At 40.7% G+C, this 14,522-nt stretch overlaps 2 pseudogenes; one reads left to right on the top strand and one right to left on the bottom strand.

Annotated features, from left to right (window-relative positions):
- The first annotated feature begins 1,733 nt into the window (after positions 1-1,733).
- Positions 1,734-2,462, top strand: LOC145163915 (secreted RxLR effector protein 161 pseudogene; annotated as a pseudogene).
- Positions 2,463-12,973: 10,511 nt separating this feature from the next.
- LOC145163914 (F-box/kelch-repeat protein At1g26930 pseudogene) lies at positions 12,974-14,269 on the bottom strand (annotated as a pseudogene).
- Positions 14,270-14,522: the final 253 nt, after the last annotated feature.

Genomic DNA, 14,522 nt, shown 5'->3' with positions numbered 1-14,522 from the left:
CTAGTAATGGTGGTTTACGTTATTATGCTTTATTTCTAGATCATTACACTCATATTTTTTGGGTGTACCCTCTCAAACACAAATCTCAAGTATTTGACAAATTTCTTCATCTCTTTAATATAATCAAAACCCAATTTGGAGGCACCATAAAACAATTTCAATGCAACAACCGGGGGGATACAATAATAAATCTTTTCATAATCATTTCGCTTCTCATGGCATTACCTTCCGTTTCTCATGCCCTCATACCTCTCATCAAAATGGTCCGTCTGAACGTATGATTTGTACCACAAATAACATGATGCGTATGCTATTGTTTCATTCCCATACCCCCCCCCCCACTTTCTCGCCTGAAGCCCTTCACATGGATCCTCACTTACTCAACATCCTTCCATCCGCCTCCATATCCAATGACACTCCCCACTATTGGATTTTTCAACGCCATCCCACCTATGATCACTTTCGCGTCTTTAGTTGTCTCTGTTTTCCTCACCTAACCACTATACATAAACTCCAACCACGCTTCACACCCTGTATCTTCCTTGGCTACCCCACCTACCATCAAGGTTTTCGCTGTTACGATCTTTCTACTAAAAAAATCATTCTTTTCTGTCATGTCACTTTTGACGAGACCATATTTCCTTTTGGTTCGATTACTCCCTTAAGTCCCCCATCATACAATTTCCTCAATGACTCTGAATTATCTCCCAACCATCGCCAGATTTATCTCCTACCACTACCTCCTCCCCAATTATCTCTCATCCCACTCATAACTCCCCACCCCCTCCTACACCACCTCCCACCCCGCCTACAACACCACCTCCTCCTACCCCACCACCACCCCCACTACCTCCACCCCATCCACCTCCAACCCATCATATGCACACAAGATCAAAAAGTGGCATTTCCAAACCTATCACTCGGCTCAGCCTCCATACTTCCTCTATTTCCTCTGTCCCGAGGTCTCACTTATAGGCTTTGAAAGACCCAAACCGGCATAAAGCCATAAATGAGGAATACAATGCTCTTATTACAAATGACACACTTGGGTCCTTGTTCCGCGACCCCCGGGGGCGAATGTGGTTAGATCTATGTGGCTCTTCAAACATAAATTTCATGCTGATGGCTCTCTATCACGCTATAAAGCATGTTTGGTCGCCAATGGACGTAGTCAGCAACAAGGCGTTGATTGTGATGAGACGTTTAGCCCAGTTGTAAAACCAGCCACCATACGGACCGTTCTCAGTCTAGCTATCTGCAGACACTGGCCGATTCACCAACACGATGTGAAGAACGCCTTTCTTCACGACCATCTTCAGGAGATTGTTTTCATGCACCAGCCTCCCGGTTTTCGAGATCCGCAACATCCAGATTATGTGTGCCACCTTCAGCGGTTCCTCTATGGTCTAAAACAGGCCCCTCGGGCCTGGTATCAGCGCTTTTCTCAGCATGCTCTGCGCCTGGGGTTTCAGCACAGTCTCACTGACTCATCTCTCTTTATATATCGTCACGGAGCCGACACTGCATACCTCTTACTTTATGTTGATGATATCATTCTGACAGCTTCATCTTCTGTTTTTCTACTGTCTATGATTGATCAGCTCAGGAGAGAGTTCACCATGACTGACGTTGGAGCGCTTAATTATTTTTTGGGGATCTCCGCTACTCGCTCCTCTTGTGGTCTTTTCCTTTCTTAGAGAAAGTATGCCTCTGAGATTCTAAACCGGGCGAACATGACAAAGTGCAATCCAACCTGTACGCTTGCTGAGACCAATCATAAACTAGATGCCACAGGTTCCCCCATTTCAGATCCATCACTTTATCGCAGTCTTGCTGGTGCACTTCAGTATCTCACATTCACTAGACCAGACATTGCCTATGTTGTTCAACATATCTGCTTATTCATGCATGATCCCTGCGAGCCTCATCTTCATGCTCTCAAGCGTATCTTACGCTACATTCGTGGTACTATGGATCATGGTTTGCAACTACATGTATCCCATACATTGGATCTACGTGCCTACTCAGATGCAGACTGGGGTGGGTGTCCAGTATCCCGTCGATCCACATTCGGCTACTGTGTTTTTCTTGGAGATAATCTGATCTCTTGGTCTTCTAAACCCCAAAGGGTTATTTCTCAGTCAAGTGTTGAGGCTGAGTATCGCGGAGTTGCCAACGCCGTTGCCGAGACTTGCTGGGTTCGCAATTTACTTCGTGAACTTCGAGGTCCTCCCTCCAAAGCTACCATTCTCTACTATGAAAAAATCAGCTCTGTGTATATGACACATAACCCAGTGCAGCACCAACGGACGAAACACATAGAGATTGACATTCATTTTGTTCGTGCACTGGTTGCAGGGGCATTGTTCGCGTCTTTCACGTCCCCTCATCCGCTCAGTATGCTGACATATCTACAAAAGGCCTTCCTTCACAGCTCTTCAATGACTTCAAGACCAGTTTAAACGTTCGCACTTCTCCTCCCGATCAAACTGCAGGAGGATGTTAGCAGATACCATGTTGTATACTTATCCCATTACAATGTGTATTTGGCCCAAAAGGCTTGTATTATATTTTGTATATATAAGCTTTCTCAATGCATGATTGATCACGGGAAAACAACTATTAGCAGTGTGTTCATGCGGTCGAAAGCAAACGACAAAGATGATGGATGCGCACCCTCATACTATGTTCTACATGTGAAAGAGAAACACCAGATAAAAGAGAGAAGCAAAGATAGAATCACGAATGTCGATGTTACTGACTTAGATGTTGCCGATTTAGGGGGAGATCGGTGAAGCTTCTAACAACAACTTTACACTGGCAGTTAGCCAAAGCTTTACTCCAAAACTTCGCCCACTATTCAACACTACCATCGATCATTTCTAAAATTAGCAATATAACTAAGTGTAACCTTGGTAACGATAATGAGATAAGGTTAAGCAATTAGATTAAGAAGTTTGTGGGAAACTTTTATAGTTAGAATTTAATGATTCCTTTTTCCACTTTCCATCTCCAAATTATAACGTTTTCCGCCCTAAGTTGTGAGATTTAAAAGTAATATATTGGCAATATTTTAATTTCTACAAAATATCAACCATTAATTCAATTGATAAATTGCATACGGTTCATGAAACCCTAAGAGATTTATCATATGTAAGACAACTTCGATGGCTAGAACTTTGAAGTATAATATATTTGTATGGCAAGTTGTAGTGCCTTCAATTTGATAACCCCAATGTCTTATAACACCATTTAGTCTCCAACTCAGAAGCAATGCATGATGTAGAATTTATTTACATATTAACAGAAGTGGGTGTTTCGAAACGGTATAGGTGTGGCTGATAGTATCCTTTAGAGACAAAAGCATCTCACTTTTTGTTTACTGGAATATCTACAGTAGTTTCAAATATTTTCTTAGTTATCATCATACAACGAATAAGAAGGCCGATAGGATATGTCCGGTGTGCCGCAAGGCATGTTTGGACTCTTTCGGCGAGCATGCAGTTCATTGCAAAGAACTCCCGGGTTACCACTTAATTATGTACGTTACCACTTAATTATGTTCTTGACTTCTCACATATTAATTTGATTATTATCTTTATCATCGAGTTGATTAATTGATGCATCTACTTAAATAACAATGTCTACAATGGAATTGTAAGATTTAATTTTCGTACCGGAGTTGATGCAATTGCTTATCAAATCCAAGATAAGATTTACTACTTTGTTTCATTAGTCTACCCATAAAGTGGTCAGCGTTTTCGTTCACTTAATCATGCCTATACTAACAAAACCAAATTATAAACTTAAACATGGATCATTATTTAAGTATGTAACTTGTTCGCAATCTTACCACAACATCTAAATATTAATTAGAATGGCTAAGTGTGGCATTTAACTAATTGTACTTATAAATCTATATCATTTGTCCAATATAGAAATTAATTTTGTTACATCAAAAATCATTTGATATATCTATACTTAATCGCTAATATGGTAATTAAAACATCGTTTTATTAGCAACCCATCACAGCCCAATTATAAACAAAATTATTGTTAGACCATCTTTTCTGACCAATAAAGCTCCACTCTGGCACCCCTTTACTCGGAATCCAAGAATATATTTCCACAACACTATTATCGTCTCTCCGAGGTCCACTAATAATAATAATCTGATTCTCACATCCTGTAAACGCCACCCCCCACCCATTCACCGAATGTGACCTTTCTAGCAACCTCTCTATAACATCCTATTACTTCCTCTCTTTCTCATACTTTTTTAATTCCATTTCACCGCAATCAACAACATATAACTCATTATCTACCACCACCAGTAGCGTTGGTGCACTCCAACCACCATTTGCATCCACCGGAGACATGTTAGGTATTTCTGTCCATTTTTTCATATCAAAATCATACTCTTCACCACATGTCAAAGACATCCATCCATCCCTTACCCCTCCGATTACATAAAACTTTCCATCCATATAAACCCCAGAACACATTTTTCTTGGTTTAATCATTTTTTGGAAGCATCTCCCAATTTCCCGTTCTGTTATTGTAAAGCTCCACCGTGTACACGATCTCTTCAGGTTGATTAATGCCACCCGCAAAGATTGATGTATGATTGAGACTTGATGACCCGAATAAACATCTGGGTTCAATCATTTTCTTACCTAACGACCATGAATTTGTTAATAAGTTGTATATGTAAGTCGCATGGCCCATTATGACCGGCCCCCTTCCAGCTTTGGACCATAGAATCTACTATTCATGGTATGGTGGAGTTTAGTAGAAGCACAGGGTTAGCCAAAATCGTCGCCTTCAACCCCAACACACAGCTCCGCCAAGCCTTGCTACATTGGAAAAATCACATGTTCCAAAGAAACAAAGAACAAGTCGTGAAATGAAGAAGCATCTGATCACTGCGACTACCATACCAGACTAAGACGGCATGCGAGAAACTGATTTGGTTGAAAAAAATCAGGGGGAAGGGTGTAGTAGCAGCAATACAATTATATCGGAAGTCGTAATGATAGCTAGCATGAACACTCACCAGGGTTTGATCTCCTTAAGCTTACTTACACACCATCCGACAATAAGAAGACATGGTGGATGGCAGCAGTAGTGTATCAATCACCCCATCTTGAGCGACGACATGCCTCCCTACAACACCAAAAAGACCCCCAGGCTCTAGAAAGAATAAAGAACAAGGTCCAAGAACCACACCCAACGACTAACACAACAAACAAAGAAAAGCTTGGGAAGAACCCGTGCAAAGAACGGGAAGTTAAAGTAAGACACTTGCCGACCCTCAGTGTGCCTCCCTAAGCTACAAGACTAAAAACTTCAAGATTCGGGGACACCAAGACATAGAGCAACGATTGTCAGACACATACAGGGATCCCAAGGTCGAGCGAGCTCCCCACGAGGAAATTACGAGCGCCGAAGCAACATCATTCGACAAGAAAACCAAAAAAGAGGTCAACTCAAAACAAATCGCCAATGCAAAGGAAGTCTCCGACTGGTTCAAATCATACTCACACCACAATTCGTACGAGTCACTCCCAGTCAATCCCCCAAACAACGGCACACGGGGAGGCTTGAGAGTTATGGTAAGGCGAACGCACTTAGGAAAAGAAAAACACTTGCCCCCAGAAAAGAAGCAGATAGATAGAAGCAAAACACAAGGGGGTCTGAGAATCGTCTTTAAGAGGACAACTCAGCCAGGAGCGCTAAGCCCTAACAGGTACATGAACATGGTCAAACCCCAAGAAAAAACACCCGGGGAATATCCGGGATGCCTGGGCATAGGCGCCATAGGACCACCCCCCGTTGGAGAAGTTCCCTACAACCTAAGGAGAGACAAAAAATCAATGTCAACATTTAGGGTTACGAACAGGTTGTCGCGAACGCCAAATGTTTGCGAGAACACCAACGAGACGAAACAACATTCAGACATGAGAGGGCTCAACAAGAAGGGTGCCGTTAGGGAATGTACAAGAAGGACCGTAAACACATATGAAGGGGGAGTTCATGCCCCGAGATCTCAGAACGAAGAACTCACTCCCATGACTTGGGCCACACGCGGTCTACGCCACCACCTCTAGAGCAAGGAGAAAAGCCCAAACAAAGCACATCTAGGGTAAGGGCAATGTGATCAAACTCTGAATGGATAATCAAATCCAAGTAAGCCAGCCTAAGAGCCACGCCTTGGCTAGACTACAACCATCTCCCTTTCTTTACTTACGAAATGATATAGATGATCCCAAAACACTATCAATGAAGTCATGAAATTGACATTTCAAAAAAAAATAAAAAAAGGGAAACTATTAGAATGTTCCAACTCAAGCTTGATATCATTCACATAAAAGGTTGTGGATGTTTACCAAATGATAACAAGGACAGACCATCCAAATCATTTGAGCGGAACTGCTGTGAGAATGCAACCGTAGACTTCAAAGGCTCATAACCTTTCCCTATAACGTGTCAGTTAAGCCAAAAGAGCCACAACTCCTTACCGTAACAAAAATAAAGGCTTCAAAGGATCTTAACATTTCCCTTGAATCAAATAGCACCTAAGTCCACAAGCCTCGAGGTGACGATCTTGGCATTACTTAGATGATTGGGCTCGGAGTATGAACCTTCGAGACCCAAGACATAGAACAAAGTCCCAAAAGGGTGATCAGTAAACCTTAAATACAAAGGACACCCTGACAAAGGAAACTGGTCAAGACACTGTAAAGAAAGGACTAAGCCCAAGCTCACGAAGCGAGCTCCCAGAATAAGACAAAAAGACTCTAGATGAATATGATTCCTAAGGTCGCAAGAGGGACAAATCCAACAAGTGTAGCCATGCCACCAAATGAACAAAATACTCACCGGGAACTATAACTAAACCCTTCACAAGGTAAGGTAGATTTATCCCGGGTGACCCCTATAGCCAAAACAAGCCCGGGGAAGAATCACCCCAGAAAGGGAGAATAAGGGTAAAAACACCATGATAGCCAACACAAACCATCTGGGATAACAAGAAAAGGCATGGAAAATAACCCATTGCATAAATACCATTAAAAAAAAGAACAAACAAGGTGAAAAGAAAAAAAAGTGTATTGTTTGCCGGACAGACTCTGGACTTGAGGAGGAGAGTAGGAATTACATACCAGGAGGGGTGGAGGAAGGCCCAGTCCCAGAAGTGTTACCCTCAGGATGTTTCCTTTAGTATCAAAGTCGTTGTACAAATGAAGAAGGCCTTCCATGTCAAGCTCACAAGGTGGAGGTAACAGGTCAATCCATCTCAAGAAAATATTTCACCTCAGCATACATCGCCTGGGTGTGTTCCAGAAGGGCTCTTGGTTCTCCAAATATGAACTTTCCAGTGGTAATCTGATCCTTAATCACTTTTACCCTACCTTCCACCCTAGCAGCCATGCACGCTGCTTTCATATGCCTAACGCCTAAAGAAAATTTGGTGCTCTCAACTACCTTGTCCACAACACGGACGATGCCCTTCTGCAAGAACCACGCCACATCCTCCTTATTTCATTGACTTCTAACTGGCTCCGTCCTATCTCCACCTGAGCTTCCAATGCTTTCTTTTCCTCAACCAAAGTCTCAATCTACTGAGAGAAACGCTCCACTGCCCCATCTAAAGTCGCCACCTGCTCCTCCATAGACCCCATTGCCCCCAGCCAGAAGTTCATAACGCTCTTCAAATGCACGTTTCTCCTTCTCCATACCCAACAGTTTTGCCCTCATATCATCTCGCTCGAACCGAACAGAAGAAAGTTCACAAGAATCCGAACTAACTTGGCGTAAGCGCCGAACAGCAGGAACCATATAAGGAGCAACTTGAGTTGCTGCATACTGAAGGCTATTGGACATGTGAGAGTTGGAGAGAAGCTCCAAAGCTTCAGTAGTTGCAGAGGAAAGGCATGGAAACCCCATTTGTACGCAGAAGACTGTTGTGTAAGGAGGGACTCTCGAGTAAGAACCCATTATGGCACGTAAATACCAGGGGTCGCCGAAGGAGCAAAGGAAGAACCTGCAACAACGCCATCCTTTGCCAAAAGCAGAGTTGGATTAGGAGCAACTTAGCAGATATCAGCTGAAACCTGCCCAAAGACACCTTCTGAAGGGGTAGTAGCGTCCTCAGGCCCCCTCTTGGGTTCACGAGGTTGTTTTGTCGTCTCTTCATTTATTCCCTCCGATAGTTTTGATGGGTCATCATCGGGAATTAGCACAACAACTTCAGACTACCCTAACAAGAAATCCATGGGTCGCCTCTTACGGAGGCACCGACTAATATAGTTAGCAACAGTGCCTTCTATGAGTGGGGATTCCGACCATGCCAACCTCCGCTCAGAGGCCGAACTGCCCTCCCTAGTCACCAACTCAGTCGATGGCTCATCCTCCTGATCAGAAGGCAAAGTATTGTCGCACGACACTCCCCCCACAAGGAGCGTTAACCAGCATCAGGTCAGCTTGCGATCCGGATCCTTGCACATGAACAACAGCAGGCCCAGCGAGAACCAAGGCACGATTAACCCTGACTGGTGGAGGAATTACCTCCACCAAGGGCACTTATCGGTGCTGAAAGCTGCCCTAGAACCGACCCCTCAAGACCATCTCGAAAGGAATAACCCTCTTGCGACCTGCAATTGAAACACAAAACAACATAATTAGGGAGAAGCACTCACCATTGAACCCACCATATAAAGATGTACATACAAAAGAAACCAAAAAGAAAAGAAAAAAAAAGAGAGGGGGGAGGAGAGTTACTCACCATCCTTCTCAACGACGAACTGAGGCATCATTCCATGCGCCCTCTTGGCGATGCTCATCCCAAATGCAGCCATCATGCAATCTTCCAAGTCCTCACCTTTAAAAGAAATGGTCTTCAGCGCGTTGGCCATAGTCTCGAGCGCCCCATAGGGCAGGTATCCGATCAGTGAAGTTGGTTTTATGGGGATATCCATAGCCAAAAAAATCTCGTTTCAACCATAACCATTTATCTTTCCAGTTATTTTTGGAGGCCTTCTGATTTATGATGAACACGTGGATATCCATTTGTTGAGAGAATGTGTGCACCCCAAACTGGGTTGATGAGTTGAAGAAATACTTAAAAGCCCAAAATTAGGGAAGCACGCCCAACGCTCGACACATCATCTCAAAGTCTACTATCTTTTTGATGACATTGGGGGTTAGATCGTCGATGGAGAAGCCGTACTGGCGCATGATGTCGTCAAAAAATTGGTTGTCGACAGCCGGAGCCCCACCTAAAAAATCGGTATAAGGACTCTGACATTGCCTTCCGGCAGCCGGGATATAACAGCCCCCTTTCGAGGGTACTCGACCCCTTGCTCGAGAAGGAAACCAAATCGACCCTGTATATCTACAAACTTGCTTGGAGAGGGCACAATCCCAGTATTCGGAGCAGTATTGTACACCAATGACCAAATACAAGACGGAAAGAGAAAGGAAAAGAAAGAAGAAGGAAGAAATGACAGAAGTAAAGGAAACCGATAAGGATAAGGAAGGTTTTAAATGCACGCGGGAAATCCGAACGATTACAAAGATGAAACCGTCGGCACAGACGATTTCATCATTGTAATCGTTCGGATTTCCCGCAGGAATCATAGTCACGTTTGCATGAATTATAAGCCATCCCCACTAAACACGTGTCTAGGTCTAAGCTAGAGCATCTCAACTAACTCAAGCAGACACTGACGTTTACTAGCCTAGGGGACTTGTTAACGTATCCCACTAGGAATACGTCAAAGATGAGTCGTTACCTAAGAATGACCTATTCAAAGGTCGCTGCTAGACAAGTGCTAGGCCCGGCCCCTCGCCTCCACGACCTCACACTTATGTATTGATGCCTTAACACCAAGGCCAGACCAAGAACGAGGAGCTCTAGTCTACAACAAGACAAAATAGTACCAAACGACTTCCAGAGCGACATTTGTAGTGCTCAACACGCTGCCCTCTGATAGTTCTACGCCAATAGCGAGCAACCGCTAGTGGAGCATGATCTGCCAGTAAGACGCCTCTACGTCCTGTCGGCTCAAAAAGGACAAAAGGTATTGTCGGAGGTCTATCCCCGCAACAACAGGTATAAAATGAACTCTTCTCCTCATCTAGATACTGACTAGATGGTCAGAGTTTCGTTCCGAGATCCCCTCCCGGACGACGACTGACGTCTATTCTTTCTTTGTTGTGATTATCAGGCTTAACTCAAACAAGACATCCAGAGACGGCGTTAAGTCCCAACGACTTATGATAACACTATCATTTCTCATTTTTTTTTGTAACAAATCTACTTCAATTCAAATTTTCAAAAAGAAATCCTATTATAATAACAATTTCAAAATATATGGTATCTATCTTTTAAAAATCATATTAAATCTATCAGGTTTTAATGTATCTCAAGAAATCAGTGATACATTATCGTAATTGCCTTCTTTACATGATCCTCAATTTAAAGTTCATATCAAATACATGAAAAACTCTTGCTTTTAATTCATAATACGCTACATTTTTTATTTACATTTAATATTTTTTGAACAAGCAGCCTAAACAAATTGATCACCCTTTTCAATAATTTTTTAAATAAAATAAAAAGGGTACTCAAGCGTTTCGGAGTCAAATCATTCAAAATTTATTTTTTGATATCTAAATCTAAAAAAATATCTGGAAAAAAATTGCGTCCAATAGGATTTGAACCTATACCAAAGGTTTAGAAGACCTCTGTCCTATGGCGAACTGAAACATCTTAGTAGCCAGAGGAAAAGAAAGCAAAAGCGATTCCCGTAGTAGCGGCGAGCGAAATGGGAGCAGCCTAAACCGTGAAAACGGGGTTGTGGGAGAGCAATAAAAGCGTCGTGTTATAATACTTTTAAACATACCGACCATGGTATCTACATATTGTAACCTAGCATCTTAAAAAACCACTATTTTTTATGATTTTACGTAAATATATGATGACATGACACTCATATTTACTACGGAGGTGATTTGGTAATTAACTTTTGTTTTATTATGTTTGATTGATATGAATTATTGAACGTTGGGGTTCATTAAAAAGCTTAAATGGAAAAGCAAGAAAGAAGGATATAAAAGCAAACATAATTGTACTTACTTTTAGAAAAATTATATTGTCATATATGTATATGCATCTACTAATTATATATGTATCCGTCCTAGTTTGTATGTTCTCTCTCTCATACACACACGCATATATATATATATATATATATATATATATATATATATATATATATATATATACCTTACAATAGTTTATAAGCCTAAGTACCCCAACCACAACATACTACATCGTTTTGTATCATATATTAATTGTAATCGTCCAATGTTCTTCAATTGGTAATTTAATTTACTTCCAAGATTTTCAAGAATTTCACTATCATCTTCCTCTTATATAATTTTCATTTGCAACTATAATATATATAGTATTGTAGATATTGGACATAAAGATGTGACGCAGGAAGAAGATAATAATGAAAAGTTAAAAATCTTGACATTAAATCAATTTATGAGTTGAAGTTTAAGAACGTTGGACAATATATTGCAAATATGATACAAAATGATGTAGTATGGTGTGGTGTGTTCATGCGATCGAAAGCAAACGACGAAGATGGTGGATGCACACCCTCATGCTATGTTCTGCATGTGAAAGAGAAACACCAGAGAAAAGAGAGAAGCAAATATAGAGAGAGAAGCAAAGATAGAATGACGACTGTCGATGTTGCTGACTTAGATGCTGCCGACTTAGGGGGAGATCAGTGAAGCTTCCAACAACAACTTTACATTAGCTGTTAACCAAAGCTTTACTCCAAAACTTCGCCCTTAGATCAATCTCCACTGTTCAACACTACCATCATTTCTAAAATTAGCAATATAACTAAGTGTAACCTTAGTAACGATAATGAGATAAGGTTATACAATTAGATTAAGAAGTTTGTGGGAAACTTTTATAGTTAGACTTTAATGATTCCATTTTCCATCTCCAAATTATAACGTTTTTCGCCTTAAGTTGTGAGATTTAAAAGTAACTATTGGCAATATTTTACTTTCTGCAAATATCAACCATTAATGCAATTGATAAATTCCATACGGTTCATGAAACCCTAAGAGATTTATCATATGTAAGACAACTTAGATGGGTAGAACTTTGAAGTATAATATATTTTTATGGCAAGTTGTAGTGCCTTCAATTTGATAACCCCGATGTCTTATAACACCATCTAGTCTCCAACTCAAAATCAATGCATGATGTAGAATTTATTTACATATTAACTGGCGTGGGTGTTTCGAAAGGGTATAGGTGTGGGTGATAGTATCCTTTAGAGACAAAAGCATCTCAGTTTTTGTTTAGTGGAATTATCTACTTACAAATCCTATATAAAAAGCTAAATCCATCACCACGATCTTGTAATTTCTCAAAACTTGTAGCCAGCCACTATATATGTATGTACTTTACCACTTAATTATGTTCTTTGACTTTTCACATATTACTTTGATTGTTATCTTTATCATCGAGCTGATTAATTGATGCATCTACTTAAATAACAATGTCTATAATGGAATTGTAAGATTTAATTTTCGTACCCGAGTTGATGCAATTGCTTATAATAACCAATATATATAAGATTTACTATTTCGCTTCATTAGTCTACCCATAAAGTGGTCAGCGTTTTCGTTCACTTAATCATGCCTATACTAACAAACCCAAATTATAAACTTAAACATAGATCATTATTTAAGTATGTAACTTGTTCGCAATCTTACCACAACATCTAAATATTAATCAGAACGGCTAAGTGTTGCATTTAACTAATTGTACTTATAAATCTATATCATTTGTCCAATATAGAAATTGATGTCGTTACACCATAAACCATTTGATATATCTATACCTAATCGCTAATATGGTATTTAAAACTTCTTTTTATTAGCAACCCATCACAGCCCAATTATAAACAAAGTTATTATATGACCATCTTTTCTGACCAATAAGGCTCCACTCTGGCACACCTTTACTCGGAATCCAAGAATATATTTCCACAACACTATTATCGTCTTTCCGAGGTCCACCAATAATAATAATTTGATTCCCGCATCCTGTAAACGCCACCCCCCACCCATTCACCGAATGTGCCCTTTCTGGTAACCTCCCTATAAAATCCCATTCCTTCCTCTCTTTCTCATACTTTTTTAATACCATTTCACCCCAATCACCAGCATATAACTCATTATCTACCACCGCCACTAGCGGTGGTGCACTCCAACCACCATTTGCATCCACCGGAGACATATTAGGTATTTCCGTCCATTTTTTCGTATCAAAATCATACTCTTCACCACATGTCAAAGACATCCCTCCATCCCCTACCCCTCCGATGACATAAAACTTTGCATCCATATAAACCCCAGAACACATTTTTCTTGGTTTAATCATTCTTGGAAGCATCTCCCAATTTCCCGATCTACTATCGTAAAGCTCCACCGTGTCCACGATCTCTTCCATTTGATTAATGCCACCCGCAAAGATTGCTATATGATTGAGACTTGCTGACCCGAATAAACATCTGGGTTCAATCATTTTCTTACCTAACGACCATGAATTTGTTAATAAGTTGTATATGTAAGTCGCATGGCCCATTACATCTTTGCCAAGAAGTAGTAGCTTGGTGCCGACAACTATGGATTCCTTATCGTAGTACTGGAAGCAATGGTCTGACTCGATTACAGGGAGTTCCATCCATTTTTTGGTAGATGGATCAAAAGCTTCCCAATTTGCGAAATGACAAGAAAAATAAACCCAATACTCGATTACTTTGTTATCTTGTCTTAGTTTATAAATTTCACCACTTCTAATAAGTTCTCGGAAGCTTCGGTTTAGTGATGCTATTGAACCATAGGTGGTTCGTGGGCAACGGAGTAGACATGTGATTGAGATGTCTCGGCCTATGGCGTTGATCAAAGAGGCTGTGTCCAAACCGGGTGCAAGGTGGTTAACCGGTTGTGATGGTGGGATTAAGTGAACAAGTAAGGTTCCTAATCCAAGGTCTAGACCATCGTTTTTGTTGGATTGATCATGAACAACATTCTTAGAATTATTAGCATCATCTTGTGGAGGTGAAGCCACCGGAAAATCACCATACGCTAACGTGAGTTCTAGACCACGGTTGTTTTCCGATGGCTGTTTTTCTTGGCTATCGTTCTTGGAAACGAATGATTGCACCATGTTTAATTTTCTTGATGTTGACTCAAAGGAAAATGACGTGTGGAAGGAAATCTTTTGCTGGTTGTTTATTCTTCTTCCAAGTCGTCTACAAAATTGTAACGAAAGCAAAACCAATGAGAACTAATCATCGAGAATATGTACTTTAAAAAAATCCATAAAATGATTAAATAAAAGTTAAAACACAATAATTCAGTGAAACAGTAATTGAATTGGAATCAAAACACATACTCTTTGCATACAAATATCAATCGAT

Source organism: Lactuca virosa, chromosome 3, assembly GCF_052849685.1.
Source record: "Lactuca virosa cultivar CGN04683 chromosome 3, Lactuca_virosa_CGN04683_v6, whole genome shotgun sequence".
In the NCBI taxonomy this organism is placed as follows: Eukaryota; Viridiplantae; Streptophyta; class Magnoliopsida; order Asterales; family Asteraceae; genus Lactuca; species Lactuca virosa.
The sequence above is the reverse complement of the archived record's forward strand: the minus strand, read 5'-3'. Positions and strand labels throughout refer to the sequence as shown.